At 44.2% G+C, this 8,615-nt stretch overlaps 1 non-coding gene across 1 annotated transcript; it reads left to right on the plus strand.

The window, feature by feature from the left end:
* Positions 1–3,354: 3,354 nt before the first annotated feature.
* Trnas-uga lies at positions 3,355–3,429 on the plus strand. Its single transcript has one exon. It is a non-coding gene; the product is annotated as a tRNA-Ser (tRNA).
* The last annotated feature ends 5,186 nt before the right edge of the window (positions 3,430–8,615 follow it).

Here is an 8,615-nt window from a genome sequence, read left to right on the forward strand (position 1 = left end):
GTAATCAAAATAATTGCTGGAGCTCATCCAAGATCATCCTGCAGACACTTATTTAAAGAGCTAGAAATCTTCACTGTAGCCTCACAATATATATACTCACTTATGAAATTTGTTATTAACAATCCGAACGAATTCAAAAGTAATAGCAGTGTACATGGCTACAACACTAGGAGAAAGGGTGATCTTCACTTCTCAAGGTTAAATCTAACTTTGGCTCAGAAGCGGGTAAATTATGCTGCCACAAAAGTCTTTGGTCACTTACCTAATAGCATCAAAAGTCTGACAGTGGGCCATATAGCATTTAAAAAGGAAATTAAAAGAATTTCTTAATGGCAACTCCTTCTACTCATTAGATGAATTTTTGGATATAGTAAGTGGGTAATTTCCCAACCCCCACAAAAATTTATATATATATGTATATATATATATTTATATATTCAATTTTTCTATTATATATATATATACATATATATATATATATATATATAATAAAAAATTAAAAATATTGAGTGTTATGTAATATTTCGTCTAATGTAATATCTTGTATAGACACCTTTTATTAACCTAACACGTTCCACATCATTACGAAGTGTCGTACTCATGATCTATGGAACAAGTACTAATCTAATATAATCTAACCTAACTAACCTAAGGACATCACACACACATCCGTGCCCTAGGCAGGATTCGAACGTGGGAGCGTAGCAGCAGCGCGGTTCCGGACTGAAGCGCCTAGAACCGCTCGGCCAACGGCCGGCAATGAAAATCTGACTAAGGCCCAACTTTGGCAAAGTTTCTTATTAGACTATCAAATTTTATTTGTAAAAGACTGTTAAGACAACCTGATAGTGTAACACCGGCCTAAGGCCAGTGCCTGTGCTCTGTCATCAAAGTCTATTTTCCCCGGCCAAAACCTTCTGCAGATCTCTCATTCAGTGAAAACAACTGGTCACTGGTTGTAGGAATCACTCTCCAGCCGCTACGGTTGATGAACTCTGGTGCACTGACGCATCCGTATCTGTCATCGAAGCTCAGTTCGAACCGATCCCCAACCAGTGTAGACCCGTTGTTGCTGACAGAGGTGAGCACTATGTACAAGGGCGTACCCAGGATCTGAACTATGGGGGGGGGGGGGGGGGGGGGCAGGTCATACTAGTTTCAGGAAACAAGGACTCGAGACAACATACAGCACTTCTTATTAAATAAAGCAGGAAACCAGGGAAAAAACTGCTTTTAATAAAGATTTTAAATACAAGAATGCACTTGTACAATCCGAGAAAACATGCAGCATTTCTTATTAAATAAAACAGAAAACTAGTGAAAACTGTTCCCCCCCCCCTGCCCCTCGCTGGGTATGCCCATGGCTATGTATACTAAATTTCGCACCATATATATCCCAAAATCACCTACAAATTTACTTATGAATTCTTCCTTTTTCTTGCCAGCAGTCATAACGTCACGAATTCTTCCTACTATATGTTTTGTTAAGAGCCAACACCGTGTTACTAGAGGAGGCCGAAATGCACGCGTTTTAGCTCACGCAGGCTGGCGTGAGGAGAGAAGGACTATACTGACGTGGGGTCTGGAACGTGACAAGGAATTAGAATACAGAAAGCGGACGGAATTAGTTTGATACTTAACTTTAATCCATTAATGATGAACGTCGCTCTTGACGGTACATGATTCACAATATTATTTGTTCAGAATACAGTCTTGAAGTAATTAGTTGCAGTAACTGAATATGGCGCCTTGCTAGGTCGTAGCAAAATGACGTAGCTGAAGGCTATGCTAAATTGTCGCCTCTGCAAATGAGAGCGTATGTAGACAGTGAACCATCGCTAGCAAAGTCGGCTGTACAACTGGGGCGAGTGCTAGGGAGTCTCTCTAGACTAGACCTGCCGTGTGGCGGCGCTCGGTCTGCAATCACTGATAGTGGCGACACGCGGGTCCGACGTATACTAACGGACCGCGGCCGATTTAAAGGCTACCACCTAGCAAATGTGGTGTCTGGCGGTGACACCACACTATACTGAATACGCATCATTAGAAAAACTTCGTTTTTTGCTATCCTTACTGGTGTTGCAGTTTAATGGCCGGTATTGTAGATGAAAATCCAGACCTATGTACGGAAGCAATGTTTACCAGCCGAGGCGAGAAGGTTTCGGGAACAGCGTAGGTTACGCAGCATCTCTTACAGGATGGTAGCGAGGCTGACACACACACGCACACACACACACACGCACACACACACACACACACACACACACACACACACAGAGGCACGCACGCACGCGCGCACGTGCACGCAGACAGAAAGAGAGAGAGAGAGAGGGGCGGTTGAGGGGGGGGGGGGGGAGGGACACTAGTGGAGCGGCCTTGAAATGCGAGATGCTGTGGGAGGCTGGGAGGCGTCCAAATGGACCAAGGACACGAGCCGGCGAGAGGCACGCACAGTTCGATGCTGAGCCGGCATTCGCGCCCACTCAACGTCACCGCACCTCCAATGGGACGCGCTTCTAGTGCGCAGCCAGAATTCATCATTTTCCGTCCAAAGAAAGAGGACTCTCATTACCGATGGTTTCGGGACACCCGCATCAGCAAGACTGTACATCATAATCTTAAAAAAAAAGTACTGGCAAATACTAAAATCTCAACACTGTGATGGATACCGTATTCGTGATGAAAATCAGTCTCACAATGAGAGGAACACAGTCTACTTATTACGATTACGTCCTCCTCCCTCCTCTCTATGCCCCTCGTCATCCCTACAATAGCCGGCCGGAGTGGCCGAGTGGTTCAAGGCGCTACAGTCTGGAACCGCGCTGCTGCTACAGTGGCAGGTTCGAATCCTGTCTTGGGCATGAATGTGTGTGATGTCCTTAGGTTAAACTTCCTGGCAGATTAAAACTGTGTGCCGGACCGAGACACGAACTCGGGACCTTTGCCTTTCGCGGGCAAGTGCTCTACCAGCTGAGCTAACCAAGCACGACTCACGCCCCGTCCTCACAGTTTTACTTCTGCCAGTACCTCGTGTCCTACCTTCCAAGCTTTGCAGGAGCTCACCTGCGGTTGGTAGAGCACTTGCCCGCGAAAGGCAAAGGTCCCGAGTTCGAGTCTCGGTCCGGCACACAGTTTTAATCTGCCAGGAAGTTTCATATCAGCGCACACTCCGCTGCAGAGTGAAAATCTCATTCTGCAAACTTCCCCCAGGGTGTGGCTAAGCCATGTCTCCGCAATATCCTTTCTTTCAGGAGTGCTAGTTCTCCAAGGATCGCAGGAGAGCTTCTGCAAAGTTTGGAAGGTAGGACACGAGGTACTGGCAGAAGTAAAACTTTGAGGACGGGGCGTGAGTCGTGCTTGGGTAGCTCAGTTGGTAGAGCACTTGCCCGTGAAAGGCAAAGGTCCCGAGTTCGAGTCTCGGTCCGGCACACAGTTTTAATCTGCCAGGAAGTTTCATATCAGCGCACACTCCGCTGCAGAGTGAAAATCTCATTCTGGTCCTTAGGTTAGTTAGGTTTAAGTAGTTCTAAGTTCTAGGGGACTGATGACCACAGCAGTTAAGTCCCATAGTGCTCAGAGCCATTTGAGCCATCACTACAATACCACACACACACACACACATATTATTTACGGCAGGAAATGACGGGAAAACCAAAAAGATGTTAGTACAACATGATGTGTACCTGGCGTCATATTCTACAATATTTATTACTTTACAAACCGGTTTTTGGTTGTTACGTCATCGGGAGGTACAAAGATAAATATGCACAGCTTTGAATATTTTGTGGGATCAATTATTTTAAGCTAAGTGCTATTAAAGAGTATCTCAGCTTTGTTTTTAGTAAGGGAGTAAAGCAACGTGATAGTCTCTCTACTTTCTTATCAATATAGCCTGCGCAGCGTAGCAAATAACACCAACAAATGAGTCGCCATATTTATTAAAAGTGACAGGATATGTGCCTATGCTGATGACATGAAGTTGCAGTAGTAGGAAAGAACGCCAGAACGCTTAAAGAAACATATCTGGCAATGAAAAGAGACGCATTACAAGTCGGCCTCATAGTAAATGAAAGTAAAATATATGGTAATGTCACACTCTGAGGCCAGAAGTACCCCTAAGAATCTAAGTGTAAATGGGAGTATCCGCTTTTAGTTACTTGCGACCTTTAATGTCGGATGATAACAGCACTGGAAAGGCTGCAAAGAAAAGGTTTCAACAAGGGAATGGAGCTTACTTCAGAAAATCTGAAACTCTTCGGAAATAGCCTTGTGAAAAGAAGCCGCGCGGAGTGGTTGTGTGGTTTGAGACACCATGTCACGGATTGCGCAGGCCCTCCCGCCGGAGGTGCGAGTCCTCCCTCGGGCATGGGTGTGTGTGTTGTTCTTAGCGTAAGTTAGTTTAGGTTAGTTCAAGTAGTGTGTAAGTCTATGGACCGATGACCTCAGCAGTTTGGTCCCTTAAAAATTCACACACATTTGAACATTTGTGAAACGAAGAACGAATCACTTACTGTATAAATCTCCAATTCGACCAGTTATCACACATGGGTCGCAGGAATCGACGCTGACAGAAGGTGACAAAAATGCTTTAAGAATCTTTCAGCGAAAAGTACTACGAAAAATTTATGACCCAAGAAGGGAGAAGGAAAGCTGGAGGATACGCTATAACACCGAGCCATAATCGTTAGTACGAGGAAGAGTTGTAGTAATATTTGTCAGTTCACAACCAATACGTCGGCTATGACACCTGCAGAGAACGGCGGACGATAGAATACGAAAGAAAATGATGAAGGTTGTTATCCGTGCTACTAGACGAAAAGGGAGAATTAGGAGAGGCTCGGATGATGATGTAGCAAAGCACCTCACTAGTCTGAGGGTGCGGGGCGTTAAAAGGAGCTACGAAGTTCCCAAGAAGCATGGTGGAAAAAAGATTAAGAAGCAAAGGCTCACCAAGGGCTGTGGCTGTAGCCCTACAGAAGAGAAGAAGCAGCAGTGTTCTCGAAACAGCAATGTGGAGGTAAGAACGAATGCAGTAAGGGAAATAAACAGAAAAATTCAGGCTGCTTTAAGGGTCGCCGGTGCATACAATAAATCTAGGTCTATTTTCCGTCCTGGAAACGGCGAAGCTAGTTGAAGATAATGTCAAGCCAACTCGCAGAAGCCTTACGATGTATGGTAACACTTCGCGTAGGGATAACGGACAGCCACATTACAACGAAACTTTCATGGTTCAAAGTTTTTTGCATAAATATGCAGATTTCAGGTGAAGTAGCTGCTGAACGCAATACCTGGACTGAACCGGTTTTAGCATGCTACATACCGTTGAACTTTGTGTAGCTGTGATAGGAACGCAACGCTATTTCATGCAACAAAAACATCCGTCTGCGATAAACAAATCGAATTCTTTCTTTGATGTTACAAATAATTTGCTCAGCGTATTTTATAATCCTACAGTTGTCCTTTGTCCACACCTGTTTGCTAGTTTGGGCACATCAATTACGGCAGTACCTTTTGGAGCAAGGCAAGAATTGCTGGCAGTAGCTGTTAGGACAAAATTTTTCCCCGCCCTTTGTGAGGGATTTCTTTGGCGACAGTGATGTTACAAGTCGGTGCTTATTACTATAAACCAAGCTACTGGGAAGCTGTTGTTCGGGTGAGATCTGTAGACTAACAACAGATTAGGAAGTTTCTCGAGCTCAGAAGCAAATGTGCTACCTTAAGTTCTGTGAGTGGCGTTCTGAAAGTTAAGAGAAGTCGAACTCACAAAACAATCCTCGGCAAACCGAAGTAATGGAGTCATGAATTCATTCCTTCAACCAATTTTCATTTAAATTTGTAAATGTCTCTCTCTGCATTTTTCAAAACAGAGTATGTAGTATCTCCAGCCCCCTCTCCCCCATCCCCTCCCCCCCCCCCCCCCCATACTCCCAAGACGTTTCCAACGATTAGCACAGCTATCCAAAATAATTCTGTAGATTTTGTCAGTAACAATGGCTTGTAATTCTCCTCTGATGATATATAACAGTGTGAAGATCTTTAGCTTTTTGTGCTGCAACATTGGATGAGAAAACATAACATTTAACGATAAAGTCTGAAAGAATCGTTGGAGAACTTCTGTAAGTTTCCTGTTTAACAAGGGGTATCAGTGTGAAACAGTTTGTCTCGCTACAACTAGCTCGACAGTCGCATCCGAATCAGTGAAAGAAGCAATGAGTTTCTAAACATAACGCATAACAACTAAGATTTTGCTTATGGAAATGCGGCAAACTGAAGCGCTTGCAGTCCTTTAGCGTACGTACAGCCAACAAGGCAAAGGGGTCGTGTACTGTCGTTGACATCGAATTCAGAACCTGCAAGATATAGACATGGATTTCAAAAATCACTCGAGATGCAAACACAACTACGATAGCATGAACAAACTTGGCAAGTCGAACAGGACGCGCGACGATAGTGTTCTTGGGAAAAAGAGCGAAACAACTTTCATCGGTTAGAAAATTTTCGTTATGTCTCAAATGCAAAATTCACCCTGATATTTAAAGCATTGCCAATCTGTGTTCACCGAAAGATTATTTTCTAGTGTATTTTCTCAATCACAACCGAGCGAGGTGGCGCAGCGGTTAGCACACTGGACTCGCATTCGGGAGGACGACGGTTCAATCCCGTCTCCGGCCATCCTGATTTAGGTTTTCCGTGATTTCCCTAAATCGCTTCAGGCAAATGCCGGGATGGTTCCTTTGAAAGGGCACGGCCGATTTCCTTCCCCATCCTTCCCCCACCCGAGCTTGCGCTCCGTCTCTAATGACCTCGTTGTCGCCGGGACTTTAAACACTAATATCCTCGTCCGCAACTCGTGGTCGTGCGGTAGCGTTCTCGCTTCCCACGCCCGGGTTCCCGGGTTCGATTCCCGGCGGGGTCAGGGATTTTCTCTGCCTCGTGATGACTGGGTGTTGTGTGCTGTCCTTAGGTTAGTTAGGTTTAAGTAGTTCTAAGTTCTAGGGGACTGATGACCATAGATGTTAAGTCCCATAGTGCTCAGAGCCATTTGAACCATTTGAACTAATATCCTCCTCCTCCTCTCACTCACAAGCAGGGTCTTCGGAACACATTAAAATGCGCCTACTAGTTTTCACGCGCAAAACCTGTTCAAGCAAGCGGCTGACAGTGCATAACTCACCGACTTTTTGCTGTCTGCGACAGATGGCGTTTGTGACTAGCACGCGGCTGACATCGCGTGGCGATTCTGCGAACTACACAATAAGAAGCTGATCGCCACCTGTACGTCTACGATAGACGCTGTGAATTATGTGTCCTTAATTGTATATAATTTGCAAGTGGCTCTTCTTCTTTCAAAGATACTCTTTGGCTTTCTCGATTGTTGAAGTACCGATCAGCTACGCATCGGGCCTGTTGTCGATACACATTCATGTGTCGTAAGTTAGGCAGTTTGTCGATCACGAATCGATACATGTATCTGCGGTCAGGATATCAGTATACACGGTGATTCTTACTAACGTTTATAAACCCCCGAAGTGACGTAGATGACGTTGAGGCAAATAATTTAATATGAGAAACATGGGGTCGCAAATGTCGGGAAATATCCGAAAAGTGGGTAACAAGTATTGAACATGTTGCGTCACCAGATGACGCACACCTCTGCATGTAAGCTGTCGAACCTATTGGTCTGTCGCACCTGATCAGTCCAACCCAAGTCAAGTATTAACGTCGGTGTCGCTCTGGGCCTACGTGCTCGACTATCGCACGTGAGGCTCTGAGTCGAGTCTTGCGTGTGGCAGAAAGTATTTTTGTTTTGTTTTGGGCTAGACAATTATGTCTTTACATTGAGGTAATATTTATTATTTTATTTACTGGTCTCGCGGTCTCCCCTGGTTTATTGCAGAGTACAATACAACAAGAAATTAGTGTATTACATCACAAGTAGCTGAGTATAAACCTCCCAACTGCATCGCCACCAGTAACTGAAGAACGTTTTCGTAACTAAATAAAGTCTGTAATCAGAAAAAGAAGAGACAAAAGCAAAGAAACACAAAATCAGAACAGCTTTTTCTTGGTTACAGCGAGAACAATAATTTTCTTGACTTCTAAGTTTACAACAGATCACAATTAAAAAAGGTGTTCGAAAAAATTGCAGCGTAGGCGGAGACATGCCTTCATTTGCATATTCGTTACGACAGGTACTGTGGCTGCCCTCCTTTCAAAGACATAATTTGGTTGAAGCACCTGCGTGAGACCATTTTGAATTTGTCAAGCTCATATCTGACGTATTTTGTATTATAATCACATTGTAACTTATGTTGCATAAATAAATGCCGTTCCAGAACACTTGTACACTGAAAATCTCTCGAAAAGGTACAATTTATTGATATTAAATGTCAGATAATGAATTATTGGCGTTTTGAAGATTTTCGGAGATGTATGACACAAGAGACAATGCAGTAAACTTTCGCGTAGTGGAGGAAGTTCTTCGCAGTGGACGAGGAGGTCTAATTGCGAGTACGGTACTTTTTGTTCGAGTCGTACCACCAGCAAAAATTTTATTGTTCACCTTCACAGTTCTGAGCGCTTCCGTGGCTTGTCATTGTCAATAATTTGCAAAT

Source organism: Schistocerca piceifrons, chromosome 2 (assembly GCF_021461385.2).
Source record: "Schistocerca piceifrons isolate TAMUIC-IGC-003096 chromosome 2, iqSchPice1.1, whole genome shotgun sequence".
Lineage (NCBI taxonomy): Eukaryota > Metazoa > Arthropoda > Insecta > Orthoptera > Acrididae > Schistocerca > Schistocerca piceifrons.